The 17,591-nt window shown below is 47.4% G+C and overlaps 1 protein-coding gene across 6 annotated transcripts in view; it reads right to left on the bottom strand.

Annotated features, from left to right (window-relative positions):
• Positions 1–17,591, bottom strand: part of Ggact (gamma-glutamylamine cyclotransferase) — a 39,821-nt gene that overhangs the window by 2,332 nt on the left and 19,898 nt on the right. Inside the window, exons 3-5 of one of the 6 annotated variants that reach the window (XM_058582748.1) lie at positions 14,580–14,701; positions 7,291–7,343; positions 230–406 (exon numbers count right to left, since the gene is read on the bottom strand). The gene's annotated coding sequence lies outside the window, so the exon portion shown is untranslated. Of the gene's footprint in view, positions 1–229; positions 407–7,290; positions 7,344–8,608; positions 8,935–14,579; positions 14,702–17,591 lie in introns of those variants that run through there. The other 5 variants (XM_046454839.2, XM_058582746.1, XM_058582749.1 and 2 more) reach the window with 5 other exon arrangements.

The raw sequence follows: 17,591 nt of genomic DNA, 5'->3' as shown, positions 1-17,591 counted from the left end.
CCCAGAGAGAGGGAGGTTTTGGTACCACGTCTGCGCTTGGTCCTGCAGGTAGGACCACAGGCCTAACCACGGCACCGGTGGACTTCCTTCCCCAGGTCCCAGGACGATGGTGCCTCATGGACTCGCTGTGACTGCCAGCAGCCACCCTGCCCCCGGGGAAGGCAAACACTGACTGCTCACCTGGGTCTGGGCCAGACTGTTACCTAACGACAGAGAGACTCCGACAAACCTGGAGATACACGTTGAGGAGGAGCTGGGCCTCTTCAAAGCCTGCCTCTCAGCCCTCTGCAGGCTTCTTGGACAGACGCCTTGGCGATGGGGCTCCCGGTGCAGGAGCTCAGAACACTTCCTGGGAGGGCTTGAGGCGGGGCTCAGCGGCACAGCACTGGCCTGGTGTGCAGGAGGCCTGGGTTCAATCCCAGCATAGCAAAAAAGAACCAAAAGGTGCATCGAGGGCCTGTAAATAGCTTTGCAAGGAAGTGCAACTCCCTGTCCATCCACTCCCCAGAGGCAACACTCTGAGTCCTGTTGGGTATTTCCACACTGCTGGCCGCTACTCCTTATACTGTGGATCTTTCTCTTTCTTCCTTTCCTTTCTTTCTTTCTTCCTTCTTTTTCTTTTTTTTTTTTTTGGTACTGGGGATTTAAGGGGCACTCAGCCACTGAGCCACATCCTCACCCCATTTTTGTATTTTATTTAGAAACAGGGTCTCACTGAAATGCTTAGCACCTCGCTTTTGCTAAGGCTGGCTTTGAACGTGTGATCCTCCTGCCTCAGCTTCCCGAGCCAATACTATTTCTTGATGCTTTAAATTATGTCTCCCTGGACTAGGGATGTGGCTCAAGCGGTAGCGTGCTCGCCTGGCATGCGTGTGGCCCGGGTTCCATCCTCAGCACCACATACCAACAAAGATGTTGTGTCCGCCGAAAACTAGGAAATAAATATTAAAAAATTCTCTCTCTCTTAAAAAAAAATTATGTCTCCCTTCTACTCTGAAGCAGATGCGCACAGTATAGAGTGCTGACTTCAGAACGGATCACCTGCTGAAATCCGGGTCCTCGCACGGGGCTCACACTGTAGAGTAGATCCCTTAACCTGTCTGTGCTGACTCTTCATTAACTGTAGAAGGAAGCACTCGGCAGCCACCTTGGGGGGCGTGGCAGCCAACACGTGCCCTCCACCCTGTCCCCAGTCCTCCCAAGAGACTCCGCACCTTTCTGGTCCAGTGCTCATCATTTCAGCCCGGGAACAGTGGCGACACTGCTCTCAGCTGAGACCTGTAGCGCCCGGTGGTTAAATTTCCTCTCCGGGGCAATGTTTCTTCTTCATGAAGACTGCTTTGGGCTTGTCACCATGGTGGGGACCCTGCCTCAACTTTTCTGGAAGCTGGCCCCTGCTGTCCTCGCTGCTGCTTTCTCTGTGCCTGCAGAGCCCTCTGCCCAGCCTGGCCCGGGGACACTGCTGACCCTCGCAGCCTGTGGCTCTCTGTGTTGGGGGGGACCCTGGGCCCACTCCCTCGCTTTGCTGAGGCTTCTCTTTCCCACCTGGGGTTAATGATATGGCGGGCAAAGCATTCTAGAGCCCCCAGGAGTGAGGGCCATCTCTAGCTCCTGTTCCTGCCGAGGCCGTGCTCTGGGGTCGTGCGCAGCCTGCGGAGCTGCATCTCCTTTCTGGGGTTCCGTGTTGCCCCTGGATTCTGAAATGAGGCTCGTGGGACTCCCTTTTGGTTCCTCGTGCTGGAATCCAGTCTGCACACTCTTGATCTTGGTCCTGAGGAAGGCCCTGCCTCTTCCCTCGGGTTCCTCCTGGGTCTCCTCGTGTCCAGGGGCATGTCCTGAAGTGACCGCTGCTCTCTCCTCCTGCGCTCCAGGGTTTCCCACTTCTCCTTCCACTTCTGCTACTCGCCCCCGTTTCTCTCCAGCGTCTTTTCCTGTCCTCCAGTTTGAGCCTCTTGCTCTTTCCCAGGCCCATGTCCTCCTCCTCCCCGTGGCTGTCCTCTGACTTCCTCTTTCCTGTCCGTTGGTCTCCTCGAGGTCTCTTCAGCTGTCGCAGTCCTTGGCCAGCCGTTCACAATGACAGCTGAGATACTGCGGAAGCGACACTGGAGTAGACAGGGAGCGAGCTCTGGGCCAGCTCTGAGGACAGACTGGGGGACTCAGACAGTAAAATCCCCACTTTGGGGAGTGTCACTCACAGCCGCCCTCAGATGGGTCTGTGTTCCCAGTACCCAGGTGTTCCTGCCAAGCTCTCTAGGAGTGGCCTGCTGTCCTCGGCTGGGCCTGAGGGGAGCCTGGGGTCTCTGTCCTGCACAGCCTCTCAGCCCTCCCTGTTCCCAGCCCTGCCCTCACACACCTCTGGCCTGTGATTCCGAAACACCCGTCAGCTGACATCTCAAGGCCTTCTCATTATGCAGGAACCTAAGATTAGGTTCTGGTGGTTCCAGGCTAAGTCAGTTACCACTCAATTCTGTTTTCTTTTCTTTCTCTTTTTGTAGTATGGGGGATTTAACGCATTACTTTTGTTTTATTTCAAAATTTTGTTGCATGCTTTCCTCTCTGGCCATATAGGTTGTTTGAGTAGTGTCTGAGTCTGTTTTGTGTTACTGTAATGAAATGCCTGAGGCTGAGTAACTTTATAAAGAAAAGATGTTCATTTAGCTCATTGTTCTGGAGTTTTGAGGGCCTGCATCTGGCAAAAATGGCCTTTCAGCTGGCAGGGCCCTGAGGTGATACAGAGTACCACAGGGTAGGAGACAGTTCACACGTGTGGGTCTTTCCATGACCCTCTGGATTATGAAAGGTTATGATGTAGACTAGTGGGTTTTGTTTTTCACTCTTTGCCCCTCTTCCACTTCTTATTCCTCCCATTGCACGGCCCAGCCCCTCCACAGGGACACGGACGGTGTCTTCACCTTTGATGCGCAACAGACAGGAAGCAGTGGGATGGATGAGCATGTAGAGTATGGGATGACGGGCTTCCCGGCTCACCAAGAGCAACCAGTGAGGTCCACTGTGGGCACCAGAGGGAGGGCTAGCGATGGCCAAAGATGTCAGGCAGATAGCAGGGACTGAGAGGGGACGCACCTCTGCTGCTGAGACAAGAGGAAGGGGAAGAGAAGGCCACAACTACAGGAGAAGGAAAGCCCGTGCAGCGCAGGGGCAAGTTTGGCACGTGCCCAGCACATAGGACAGCGGCCTCCTCCTGCCTCCACGAGGCTGATCAAGCACACAGGACATTTGGCCTCCTCCTGCCTCCACAAGGCTGTGCATCAAGACGTGGAGACAAGCTGGTCCCCGGGGTGCTGCGAGTCCCAGAGTGGGGACAGTGAGGAGCACGGTGCACCTGAGGCCTCCGGAAGCCTCTCCGGGGAGTGCCGTCCAGCTGCACGCAGAGTGGGAAGGGGAGGCCAGAGCTTGGGGAGAGCAGACTTAATTAACCTAAGTTCCCTACATAAATGAAATCATGTCACATTTGTCTTTTAGTGACTGCTTACTTCACTTAGCATAAGGTCCTCAAGGTTCACTCCTACAGCCTGGGTCAGAATTCCTCCTTTTTAATCCTCTGTAATATTCCACCATATGGCTATACCACATTCTACTTATCCATTTATCTGCAGGGGGACTCGCGGGTTGCTTCTAACTCTTGGCTATTGTGAATAGCACTGCTACAAACACGGGTGTGTAAATACCTCTTGGAGATCTTGCTTTGAGTTATTCTGGATGTGGAACCATGAATTCATATGGTCAATTTTTTTAAGGGCCCGCCACCCTGTCTCCCAGCTGATCCACCCTGTTACATGCAGGACCGTCAGTGGCACAGAGGGCTCCAGTCTCTCCTCGGCCTTCCCGGCCCTTGCTCTGCAGCTGCTTTCAGATAGTGGCCATCCTAATGGTGTGAGCGGTGTTTCGTTGTTGGTTTTGATTTGCATTTTCCTATGGCTTAGTGACCTTGAGCATCTTTTCCTGAGCTCATTGGCCATCTCTCTTTTTTGGAAAAATGTCTTTTCAAGTCCTTTACCCAATGTCTTAATTGAGTTGCTGGGTTTTTGTGGTTGTGTCTTAGGAGTTCTATTTTCTGGATAACAACCCCTTTACCAGATATATGGCTTGCACTTATTTGCTCTAATTCCATGGGTTGCTTTTTCATTCTGATGACCGTGACCTTTAATACACAAAAACATTTTTGATGCAGTCCAATTCATTTTTAATTTAATGTTCCGTGGGTAGACATTTAATTTTGTTGCCTATGATTTTTGTGTAATACCCAAGAAGTCACTGCCAAATCCAAGTCATGAAGCTTTTCCCAAATTGTTTTTCTAAGTTTTATACACTTAGCTCTAAATTTTGAGCTCTTTGATCTATTTTAATTTTTAAATATGAAATAAGGGTCTAATTTCACTCATTTGCATGTGGATATCCAGTTTTCCCAGCACCATTTATTGATAAACTGTCCTTTCCCCATGGAATGGTCTTGACACCTTGATGAAGCTCATTACTGTATACACAGGAATAAATCTATGGGTCCTCTACTCTGTCTCATTGGTGTAATGTCTATCTTTATACTATTATGTCACCATTTTGATTACTGCAGCTTTATAGTAAATTCTGAAATCAGGAAGAATGCAACTTCCAATACTGTCATTTTTTAATAGTGTTTTTTCTTTTGGGGGAGGCTTGAGATTCCATATGAATTTTAGGATGGAATTTCTTATTTCTTATTTATGGTGGTTTTGATAAGGATTGTGTTATGTAGGTTGACTGCTTGAGGTGGTACCAACATTCTAACAATATTATCTTGCAGATCACAAATATGGGATGTCTTTCCTTTTGTGTCTTAATTTCATTCAATGTTTGATAGTTTTCAGTGTACAAATATTTTACCCACTTGGTTAAGCTTATTGGTTTAGTTCATTTCTAAGTATTTTATTCTTTTTGATGTTAGTCCAATGGTTCATTGTTATAGTATATAAGAATACAGCTGACTTGTGTTGATTTTATATCCTGAAACTTTACTGAATTCACTTATTCTTTCTAATAGGTTTTTTTTTTTGGTGGAATTTTTAGGTTTTTTTCAATAGACAAGACGATGGTGTCAAGTTCACTTCTTTCCAATTTGGATGGCTTTTGTTTCTTTTTCTCACCTGATTGCTCCAGCCGAGTCTCCTACTACCGTGTTGGGTGGAGGTGGTGAAAGTAGGCGTGAGGGCTTTGTTCCTGATCTTCGGGGTGAGAGTGGTAAGCTGGAGGCTTTCCACAGATGACTCTGCTCTGTTGAAGTCCTTTCCTTCCACACCTAGTTGGAGTGTTTTAACCAAGAAATAGCATTGAATCCTGTCAGATGCTTTTTCTGTATTAACTGAGACGACCCAGGTTTTTTTTTCCTTCATTCTGTAATGTGGTATATTACGGTGGTTAAAGTGTATGTGATAGAGGGAGCACTTGGGATTGAACCCAGGAAAGCTCTACTTCTGAGCTTTTTAAAATTTTGAGACAGGGTCTTGCTAAGTTGCTGAGGCTCACCTCAAAATTGTGATCCTCCTGCCTCAGCCTCCTGAGTTGCTGAGATTACAGGTATGGCCACTAAGCAGGCAAAGTGATTGATTTTTGTATGTTGACCCACCCTCCTATTCCCGGGGTAAATCCCACTTAACCATGAACATGATACTTCTAATGGATGGTGAATTCTGTGGGCTATGTGCTCGTAAGGATGTGGCATCAGTCCGCATGGGGGATGTTGGTCTGCAGACCTCTTCAGTGTCCTTGCCGGCTGTAGTCCTAAGGTCATGCTGGCTTCATGGAGTGAATCTGGATTGATTTCAGGAAGACCGGGGCTAGTTCTTTAAGTATTGGGTAGAACTCACCAGAGAAGCCATCTGGCCCTGGGCTTTTCCTTTGGGGGAGTGTGGGGTGAGCACTTCTCTCTCACTCTCCGCAGCAGCTGTCGGTGGTGACCTCTTCTTGCTGGGGTTCTGCCGGCTGCCTCACCTGGCCAGCCCTTTGGTTGCAGGACGCTGTCCACACCCCTCCTGTGGCCCTTTTTATTTCCGTAAGGTTTCTGGTGTTAGTTATTTGGTCGACTTTGCCCTTCTTTTCTGTCTACCGACTCGTATTTCATTGTTTTCCTCTGATCTCCGTTTGTTATCTCTGCTCTAACCTTTACTGTCCCTTTACGTCTCCCAGCTGGGGCTTTAATGTGCCTTCCTTGCTGTCACGTGCAGCCATTTCCAAGGCTGCTGTGAAGACCGCAGCCAGTGGGACACATGAGAAGTGCACTTCAGTGGCCAGGACGACGCAGAGCGTGCATGGGTTCCTGGGCCCAGGACAGCATGGGAACCCTGCGCTGACCAAGCGGGCCCTTGGGCCACACTTGGGAAGGGCCATTGCCTGAGAGTCGTGGGAAGGTACCGCGTCTTCGCCCTGGGCCTCCGGCACCCCGGTGCTTCCCACCACCCTGGTGATGGCGAGAGTCTTGGGTGAAATGCAAGAGCCTGGTTTAATACAGAACAGACAGGGGCAGCTTAGGTGCGACTGGTGGGCTTTTCCAGAGCAAGATCAGGGCTGCTGTTCAGATCTGGTTTAATGTGAAGTAGAGGTCCCCAAGCAGCCTGAACAGTGACACTCAAGGAGCAGGGTTCTACAGGACAGACACCGCGTGGGCCCAGCCCCGCAGAGCCACACCAGATGGGGTGGCCCAGTGTTCTGTGGGTAGACATTTAAGACACAGTGCACTGTGACAACAGCAGCCCTAACTCTAAAGCCACCGCCACCACCCAGCAGTCGTAGGTCTGGGGGAGAGTCTGTCGTGTTTCCCTGTGAGCCAGTCTCTACCAACTGCCTACTGTGTGCCAGGCACGAGCCCCAGATGCAGCCCATTCCCTCCTCCCTGACCTCCTTAGTCCAACTGCCTTCTTTAGCAAGATCTTACAAAAAGATCTGCTCACTGCATTCTTGATCAAGCCTCTAGAAATATAAATGAGTACCCTAGAAGTGGGAGAGGAAACCAAGCCATCTGGGTATAGGCTATGGTCTTACTGCTGAGAAGCAAGAGTGCTCAGAAAAGGACACCACGCAGGAGGATCGTGATGAGCCCCAGAACGTGACCTTCTTCTGCAGCAAATGATAGCTTATTCCCAAACAAGAAACCAGGCAATAGAAGTTAACCTTCTTTTCTAGGAAATATATCTGTAAGTGTGTCCTTTATAATGTAACGTTAGTTTGAAAACATGGCTGGCTCCTGCAACAAAAATCATTCTACATTTCTGGCTTCTCTCCTAAGAAAAACCTCCTTACCTTTTTTGATTATGTTTTGAACACACAGAGATCCTTCAGGAAGCAACCTGTCCCTGTGGGATGGAGAAAGGATCAGAGTTAAGCACTGAAACAAGCAATTAATTCCCATTAGAGGATTAAGGCACTCATGTTCGCTTTGAATCAGAAAAGCAAATTGTGGACAAAATGGTGTATAGCCAAGAGGTGGCTTGTCACGACTAATAAACTGGAGCACCGAGGAGCACCCCAAGTACACCCCGAGGCCAGGAGCGGGCAGGTCCTGTCGTGGGATAGGTTCCCTTTCTCTTTGTGATACTGTAACAAATACCGGGAGAAAGTACAATTTGTGGCACATGCTGCTGTCCTTACTCTAACAGATGTGGCCGTGAGGAAGTCTGAAAGCCTGTGTCCCCACCCCTCAGGCATGGATTACACCTCTTACCCCTGAAACAGAATCAAAGGCAGTCTCACGCGGGACAGCACAACGTCCTGGGCGCGAGGGCCGCCTCCTCATGAACTCTCAGGGCTGAGGTGTGCTCTGCCTGGGGACTGAGGAACCCAAAGCTGAACCTCTGTCCCAAAACCAGCTGGCCAGGAACACTGCGACCATCCAGGGGTCAGTCTGGAGGTGGAATGGGCTCAGGGAGCCTCAAAAAGTTTGAGTTCAGCAAAATCTGGCTGGTTTAAATTGTCAATATTTTTAAAAAAACAAAAATCAAAAAAACCCCTCATGGCAACGTGCCTCTGGCCGGCACCGCTGGACACGCCTGTCACTTGCTTGGCAGTCCCTCAGGAAGCGCAGGCCGTCTATCGTTTCATATTTCATCACTGAAGCAGAAATGGAGAGGATCGGGTCTCCATGTGATCGTGGATCGGCCTGCTTCACTTCCCTCCTAGCCACCTGGTGGCAAGAGTGTAAAAGGCAGGACTTCGGAGTTGATTAGACAGTTTACAAAGGACACTATTTCACATGCCCGTCCACCCCCAAATCACACCAGGTGAGCTGCATGAGAAAAGGGCTGATACTTCCTTATTCTTGACTTGCCAAAGGATTTTAAAGAGTCACTGCCTTCTCACAAAGTGACCTTTAAGAAAGGTGCCTCAATAAAGTGTCCCTTCTGTTTGTGTTCAAATTCAGACACAAGGAAGCAGGAGGAAATCCGTGCACTGTCCCTTCCAGCTCTTCTCTACGGACAAACCCATCACAAGGCACCGTACCCGCTGTCAGCAGTAGAGGGACAGGTTGGGGTGGCCAGCAGCTCTGCCCCTCACTGCAGGCTGGGGGCCGTGGGCTCTCACCACAGCCTCTGGCCAGGGAACTGCCCAGCACAGATCTCACCTGTCCTTTCACTTGCGCCTCCTTAGCTCCTATTATTCGCCATCTTGTGTCCAAGCTGCATCCTGCAGAGTTCATGCAGGGCACAGTGGGCGGAGCTCAGGCCACCCCGTCCCAACTGAACACACAGTGCCAACCACTGCCCTAGTCCTCAGGTGACCAGCAGCAGCTGTGTGCTGGGCATCTGCCCGGAGCATGCACGCAGGTGACGGGGTGCTGGAAACGCAGCAGGCAGCACTGCTGGTGGCACGTCCTCTCCCGGGAGGACTTTCCGCAGAAACCCCGTGGCCTCTCAATGCAATCTCTTCCCCTCCCCCATGGTCACACTGCTTCCCAGGAGAGGAGGCCGAGTGTCTGATATAGTTACACATTAATTCTTCAGAAGTCTCTTAGAACTGTAGGAAGCAGGTGAAAAAACAAAATGCCGTGAACTTTAAACTCGGGCCTGGCCTGCGAGCACCAGGGGTCTGAGGTCACCCTTCCCTGCGGCCCGGCGCCGTGCCAGGCAGGGCTGCGGCGCATCCTGTGGGCGCTTTGATGTTTTCATCTCCCGCTCGCCAGCCTCTCTCGGAAAGTCAAGGGCTTCCTGCTGCAGCCGAGCCCCACTGGCCCCTCTGGGTGCCCAGGAATGAGGCTGGCAGAGCACCCCCTGGCTTCACTGCAGGCCAGTGGACACCACGCCTTCAACCCAGAGGCTGGGCCCCCGCCATCCTCACAATCTAGGGAAACAAATGGTGCTTTAGGGGGTCCTAGGAGCACGGCCTTTGGCAACCGTTCCATGGGATTTTACTCTTGGTTATGATAAAATTACTCTTTTAGGCCCCATCATATTAAAAATTATTGTGGTGCCATCTTCGGAACGCACACTGACCACCAATGCAGACTTGACCTTCCCTGCTCCCACCTGGAGGGACAGATGACCTGCTGGGCACCAGGGCCAGGCACAGCCCGGGCAGTCATGCAGCTGGCCCCTGCTGCTCCCAGGGGACTTGGCAGCTAACAGACACCTGAAAACAGGTCTGGGTCCAGCAGCTCCAATGCCAGAGAAGGTGCCAATGCCCTACGGTGCCTCTTAGGAATTCTGGTACCACCTGCAACTTGGCAGTTAAATGCAACAGGGCAGCCACCTTGGAGTGACAGCACGGGCCCCACCTGCTCTATGCTGAGAGATCCACTGCACTCTCTAGGTCCTGCTCAAGGTCCTGCTCCAGGCTACACAGCAAGATAGTCTTGTCCCTAGGGACACTCAAAAGCCCTTACGTACAGGATACCGGTGCAAATCCACAGGCATCTCACTCTGAGGGGCTCTGCCACCACTTCAGATCCATAGCCTGCCAGAAAAGCCAGGCCCAGAGAGAACAAAGTGCCCCAGACCCCTAATGTGACCCAGGGAGCTGGGCCTGAAACAGAGGGCTCAGTGCTCAGAGGGGACGGCACAGATAGCTCTAGCTGTGAAGTGTGATCTAGGACCCACGAGACCCATCTCAGCGGGCAGTGGGCAGTGGGCACTCCCTGGGAGGCACGGCACGTTGCAGGGCCGGGAGATGGTGACAATGGATCCTGTTCCAGGTGGTTCCATGGGGCAGCCATCTGTCAGTACCTCCTCCTGTATGCCTAATCTGGGACTTTGGTTGAATGCAAAGTAAAGCTCAAAGAAACTGACCTATAAATAAAAGCTAAAGGAGCTCAGGAAAGGCAGGCAGGTTGCAGGCCGCTCGGACTCGGTCATTATTACCAGTGTCAATAGTCCACACACTCCCCAGGCCCTGATCAAAAGCAGACACTCAGCATATTAGATTAGGGTTTCCACAGAATCTGAATATTTTCAAAGTACTTCTACAAATAGTGATGGTGGCCTCTTAGGCTTAGTCACTTTCTGGAACCTAACATGCAATAAACAAAACAAGACAGACTGCTCTGTGTTTACCACCTGGGTTCACAGAAGAGTGGCAGAGTCAAGGTCAGTTGCCTAGAGGTATGGACGAGGGGTGCATGGGACGTCTGTGGTCCTGGACAGTGGGGCGCACAGTCAGAGCCTCTGTGCCCATCCAGGGCCCCGGCCCTGCTGGCTGTTGATCAAACAGTGATTTTCCACACTTGGCTACTAAGAGACACAGCACATGGTTGGTCTGTTTTCCAGGCCTGCCGGAGCTTTCAACTTACTTGCTGGCAGTTGCTCAAAGTATGTTTATTGAGCCTCGAGTCCCTTGACTGGCTGGCCTGGAACAGGACTGACTGTGTACTGAAGTACTATTTAAAGGGGTTCTTCAGAGATTTCTTATGCTCATATTAACATAGTCCTTATTTTATATGTTTCTTAGGTGAGAAATGGAGAGTTTTGGAAAGCAAACTCATATTCAGGTTAAAAAAATCTAGAAGACAATTATAAAATATTACACAAAGTCATTCTCTTCTCCTTGAAGTGATTTGCTAACAAAACATTCTAGAAGGATAAGAACCTGACTCACTGCCTAGTACATGCAATCAGGAGCTAAAGGGAACTGCAAACCCAACTGACCGCTAGAAACCAACAAATGAGCTGCACAGTGGTCACCTGGCCTCTGCCAATAGCAACCAGCCGGTCAGGAGTCATCCGAACTCCATTTTCAATGGGCCTGGAAATCAAGATTCAATTCTTTTGGTAGCAATGACAGATTTATGTTTCTCTAAAAATATCATTAAAGCCAGCTTTAAATGCTCTGGAAAGACATTGACTACCTACAAGGAATCAGGCAGGAGGCAGCAGATAAAGAGAAACACAAACCTGGAAAAGGTGAGTGCCCACGGTAGTACACCCCCAAGGAAACGAGAGCCCCCCACACCCTGCAACCTGCTTGCTCTCACATACAAAGCTCTATTTTTAAACACTAAAAAATCAAGCCTTTAAAAATATAGAAGCTAGAACTCAAAATTAAGCCTGATGGGCTCTTGGACTAATTGCTATCCCCAAAGCATTCAAATCCTTTCCGTGCTTATATAATTACCCCAAGTTAAATCAATTAAAACTCTGATTTACAAGAAGGGAGTCGGGGAGGAAATTAAGGGCACATTACTGAACAAGCTTTTACATACTATGTATCAAGTGGATTCATTTACTCACATTCCTGAGCCCTCACGTTGCCCCTGGTACTATTCGCTGTCAGAAGCCTGAGCTCTGAGTCCAAATCTGATCTATACTGGGGCTGAGCAAACTGGACCCACCCAGCAAACTGAATCTGACCCTATCAGACCTATATACAACTATATAGAGCTTTTTGTGTGTGGCACTGGGGGTTGGACTCAGGGTGCTCTACCACTGAACCACATCCTATTTAAATTTTCTTTTGAGGGAGGTCTTGTTAAATTGCTGAGGCTTGAACTTGCATCCTCCTGCCTCAGCCTCCCAAGTAGCTGTGAGTAGCTGTGATTACAGGTCTGGCCACCATGCTGGCTGGATCCCACTTGAGCTCTATCAAGTGGGAACACTGACAAAAGGGGGGACAGGGGACAGGGGTTGGGATGGAGGCTGGAGCCAGCACACCAGTTCCTCAAGCTTAAAGCCCCCTGGCCTCTCTAGTATTGGGGTGGGTTCCAGGACCCACCTAAATATTAACAAAAAAACCATTTTTGTATATACTGGACTATGAAAAAGCACTTAAAGCCAATGTAGAGTCTACTCCGGACCACAAAATCCCTTGTTAAAAGGTAAACCCCCTTTCCTGTGTCATGGTTATATGGGGACAGATGGCGGCTCCCCGCAGTTTATGAACTTGTTCAAATAAATCTTTTTCAAAAACAGCAGCACAAGATCTTTGTTTTTCTTTCCTTTTTTTTCTTTTTAAGAGAAAACCGTCTATTCAGGGACTTTCTGGATTGCGTAACTCAGGCTGGAGGCATGGGAGGCATTGAACTCTTTTTTTTTTTGTCTATAGGAGCTCTCTCATTTTCCTGCCCAAACTACCTTCTTTCTTTCTTTTTTTGGATGGGGAGCAGGTGCGGTTACTGGGGATTGAACCCAGGGGCACTCTACCACTACACCCCAGCCCTTTTTTTAAAAAATATTTTTTAGTTGTAGAGGGACACAATACCTTTATCTGTTTATCTTTGTGTGATGTTGAGGATGGAACCCAGGGCCCCGCACATGCTAGGTGAGCACTCTACCACTGAGCCACAGCCACAGCCCCACCCCAGCCCTTTTTTTATTTTGAGACAGGATCTTGGTAAGTTGCCCAGGTGGCCTTGAGCTTGCCATCCTCCTGCCTCAGCCTCCAGAGTAGCTGGCATTATAGGCATATATCACCACTCCCAGCCCCAAACTACTTTTTCAATTAACAAACAAACAAAAATTGTACAGGTAAACAGGAAGAAGAAGAGACTCTCTCCTCTGCCTCTCAGCTGTCGAAGCTAAGCAAACCTCTTCTGTCCCACTTGGGATCAGTCCACACAGCCCACAAGGAACCTGCTGGCCCCTTCCTACCCCTTGGCTGGCACTGACAGACTTCACCTCTGTCTCAGTAATTCCCCCAAAAGAGGAAAAGTGACTACCCAGAGGGCATGCCTCACAAACCACGTACTTTCTGGGGGTTAACCAGAGGCCCAGTTGAAGCCCTTAAATGTTCAGCTCTTTACTCCTCCCCAGAAACCCAGCTCTGCATCCGCCTGCACCTGGTACTGAGGTGGCAAAGGAGGGAGCAGAGAAGGGACAGGACACATAGAGAGAATACTCTGATCCCTTAGAAGTTCAACGTTTCTCCTCCAAAATTCACGCAAACCTGGCATGGTTTTAATATAACAATGATCTCCCTATTTTCCAGTTCAGGGATTTCTCTCCCTTCTTCCTATTCCCACATTTTAAATAAAGGTCACTTTCCAGGAAGTGGGCCCCCTTCACAGGAGGCAAGACCTCCTCCCCAGCTGTCGGTACCCAAGGGGGAGAAGAGGGGCTGTCTGACCAGGAAGCTCCTGTGGTGCCCTCCCACCGATTCTGTGGGCTCTGCGAGAGCCCTGACCCCAGCTCGCAACTCAGCTGGCTGCAGGGGACCCTTCTCCTCCATGTACAAAGCGAGGTATGAATGCAGCCCAACCCAGGTCTTTCTTGAAGACTAGAGAGAGCCAGGTGGACGCTGGTTCGTTTGTGGATTCCACCTCATCGCCCTCACCAAGGAGGGACATCCCTATATGTACATTACAATTGAGGAATATAATGAATAACTTCACACCAAGAAATTCTACAATGTAGATGAAACAGAAAAGTTTTCTAAAGGCAGACACAAAGGACCAAAGCTTATTCCAGAAGACGCGACGACCTGAAGAGCCCTCTACCTATTCATACGCCTTCACTCGGTTTAGAACCTGTGCATAGAGGCAGATGGCTTCAGAGGTCAATCCTACCCATGCTTAGAAAACTTAGGAGGAAATAATACCAGTATTACACAAATTTCCAAAAACTAGAAGAGGAAGCCACACTCATAATTCCGTATGTGTGTGTGTGTGTGTGTGTGTATGAGAGAGAGAGAGAGAGAGAGAGAGAGAGAGAGAGAGAGATACTATGGATTAAACCCAGGGCACTCTACCACTGAGCTATAACCCTAATCCTTTTAATTTACTTAAATTTGATGCAGGGTCTTGCTTAGGTGCCCAGGCTAACCTTGAACTTGTGACCCTCTGTCACAATGGCAAAAGTTTGACATCTACAGTCGAGGGGAGAGATAAAGAATATCCGTGTGCTTCTTCCCTTTTCAATGTTTTATTTACTCAAATCATATCATACAATATCACTCTATAGGTTCTTTTAATCAAAGAATGATAATCCTTAATGCTGGGCATTGCAACAGACATAATCAATTCAAAGCAAACAATTCTTATTAATTCTAAGCACTGCAAACATACTCAATCAAGACAGACCTATTGCAGACATTCCCTCTGCACGCCAAGCTTAAATGCTAGATTTAAAGTCTTAAGTCTTAGGTCTTAAGTCCAGCAGATGCACACTCACTCAGACCGCAGCGACCAGGTCAGGAACCGATAGAGGCTTCTCCTGGGGTGGAGTTGAGTTGAGGGCTGGCTGAGGAGATGGTCATAAGGAGAAGTCCTTTTCTCACCAGAGTCAAGAGGCTGCTGTAGAGTTTGAGAGTGGTGAGGACAGACGGATGAGAACAGTTGGGATGTCAGTCCAGATCCTCATCAGGCTCAGGCTTGTGTGCATCAGTGTCGGCTAGATGAATGTCTGCTCATTTGCTCCATCATTTATGCTAAATTTTGGAGCTTCTGACCACCCTTTCAATCCCTATTAGTTGTTATCAGGTTTCTCAGTGACATCTTTCATTCTGAGGTCATCTAGTCTGGTGGTCTCTGCCCTGAACTTTTGCCTTTTGCCTTTATCGGGGTGAAGGCAAATGATAGAAACTTTACTTGAGTTTTATCAGGGTTGTGTAAAGTGACTTATTTTATCAGGCTGTGCCTGATGACCATATTGGAGGGCTCCATAGGTGTACCTGGTCAGGAGTGCAGTTTTATTTCAAAATGGAGTTACTTAGGCTAAGGCCCTTCTTAAGTTAAGGCCATCCTTACACCCTCATGCCTCAGTTCCAAAACTGCTGGATTACAGGTGTGCATCACAACACCTGGCTTGCTGTAAGTGCTGAAGAAGTAAGCACTTAATTCCACTTATGGTTCCAAAACCAAATAAATACATTGGTACAAATGAATGAGAACTACAGGCTACTATCATAAACATAAATGCAGAAGTCTTCTACAAATATTAGCAAAGTTGGGGCTGGGAATGTGGCTCAGCAGTAGAGCACTCGCCTAGCACAATGCAAGACCCTGGGTTTGATCCTCAACACCACATAACAATAAATAAAATAAAGTTATTTTGCCCAACTACAACTAAAAAATAAAATATTAAAAAAAATTAGCAAAGTTAATCTAGCAGTATATAAAAAGTGTTATACATCGTTACCAAGAAATGTTTCACCCTAGCAATGTAAGGTAGTTTAATATTTAAAAATTAATGACTCACCAGAGGAACACATTGAAATAGAAAAACCCAGGCTGGGATTGTGGCTCAGCGGTAGAGCGCTCGCCTAACACGGGTGGGACCCGGGTTCAATTCTCAGCACCACATAAAAATAAAGGCATTGTGTTGTGTCCATCTACCAACAACAACAACAACAACAAAAAAAAAATAGAGAGATTCTCTCTCTCAAAAAAAAAAAAAAATTGAAAAAGCTTAAGATGATCTTGAGAGATGCAGAACAAGCACTTGACAAAATTCAACAAATCCGGGACAAAAATTCTCAGTAAACTGGGAATAGAAGATGACTTTCTCAACCTGGTAAGAGGCAGCTAGGAATCACTGACAGTCTGCAGCCTTCCTCACGGTGAGTGACCAAACAGGGCCCCTGGTACTGGAGGAAGGTGAAGACGTCCACTCTACCCAGTTCCATTCAGCAGGAACTATCTAACTATCCTTTTACTTTTCCCATTGACATGACTTTCTGTATAGAAAATACTAAGGAACACACAAAAAAAGTGATTAGAACTAAAGAGTTTAGCGAGAATTTAAGATACAATATATAAAAATCAATATATAAAAATATATTGGTCAATATATAAAAATCAGCCAGGCATGGTGGTGCACACCTGCAATCCCAGAGACTCAGGAGGCCAAGGCAGGAAGATCACAAGTTCAAGGCCAGTGTGTTTTGATGGAGAATGGATGTAGTTAAAATGCTTACTCTCCCTAAGTTGGGCTATAAATGCAACTTAGACTCTATCCCAAAATAAAAATAGATAAATAAAAAGGGCTGGGAATGTAGCTCTGTGGTAGAGTGCCGTGGGTTCAATCTGCAGTACCACAGAAATGAATAAATGGATTAATTAATAAATGCAATCAACTGTATTTTTATATACTGGTAGAGAAAAAATGGAACTTGAAAATTTAAAAACTCTAGTACTATTTAAAATAGCACCAAAAAAAAAATTGAGATACTAAAGGTCAAATTTAACAAAATGTGTGCAAGACTCAAGCACTGGAAATTCAAAAACTGTTGAAATTCAATATCTAAGTAGAATGGAGATATACTGTGTTTTGATGGAGAATGGGTGTAGTTAAAATGCTTACTCTCCCTAAGTTGGGCTATAAATTCAACCTAATTTTAATGAAAATTTCAAGGTTTTTTTTTTTGTAGATTGATAAGCTGAATCTAAAATTTCATAAAAGGTCAAAGGATCTAGAACACTCAAAACAATATTGAAAAAGGTGAACAAAGTTTGTATTTGAAAACCTCAAAGCTACAATACAGACAGCAAGGAATTAGACGAAAGATAGACATCGAGATCAGTGCAATGTTCTTTCGGGGGTAGGATGTGAATGTAGTAAAACCACCCACTTGTACACTTGAGGATGGCAAATTCTGTGGAATGTAAATTGTGGCACTTAAAAAATAATAATAAAAAAAAATCAATGGAAGAGAGTCCACAAGTGGATCCACCCTTGTAAGGTCAACTGCTTTCAGTAGAGGTGCCAAGGGAATTCATGGGGTGTGGACAGTCTTTTAAACAAATGGTGCATGTCCATGTGCAAAAAACCCCTCATCTTCACTCTATGTTGTTAAACTTAGAATGTATCCAAACGTAACAGCTAAGACTTTTAGAAAGGAAATCTTTTGCTAGAACACAAAAAAACATTTTAAAAACAGTAAGTTTGATAACATGAAATTCTAAAACTTCTGAAGACAAGTAAATAAAAAGGCAAATGCAGACTAGAAGGAAATATCTGCAAAACTTACATCTGGTAAAGGACTTCTATCCAGAATGCAAAAAGAACTCCCATGACTCAAGAAGAAGAAAATAACCTAAGTAATAACAGACAAAAGATGGCATGAACAGATGTTTTACCAAAGATGAATGAATCTCAAGTAAGCACATGAAAAGACACAACTAGTAGTCATTAAGGAAAAGCAAAAAAAAAAAAAAAAAAAAAAAATCGCAATGCTGCCATTAC

This window comes from Marmota monax, unplaced genomic scaffold (genome assembly GCF_021218885.2).
Source record: "Marmota monax isolate L192 unplaced genomic scaffold, Marmota_monax_Labrador192_F-V1.1 WCK01_AAM20220418_F8-fsc00026, whole genome shotgun sequence".
In the NCBI taxonomy this organism is placed as follows: domain Eukaryota; kingdom Metazoa; phylum Chordata; class Mammalia; order Rodentia; family Sciuridae; genus Marmota; species Marmota monax.
Note: the sequence above shows the minus strand (reverse complement) of the source record. Positions and strands in the feature narration are given on the sequence as shown.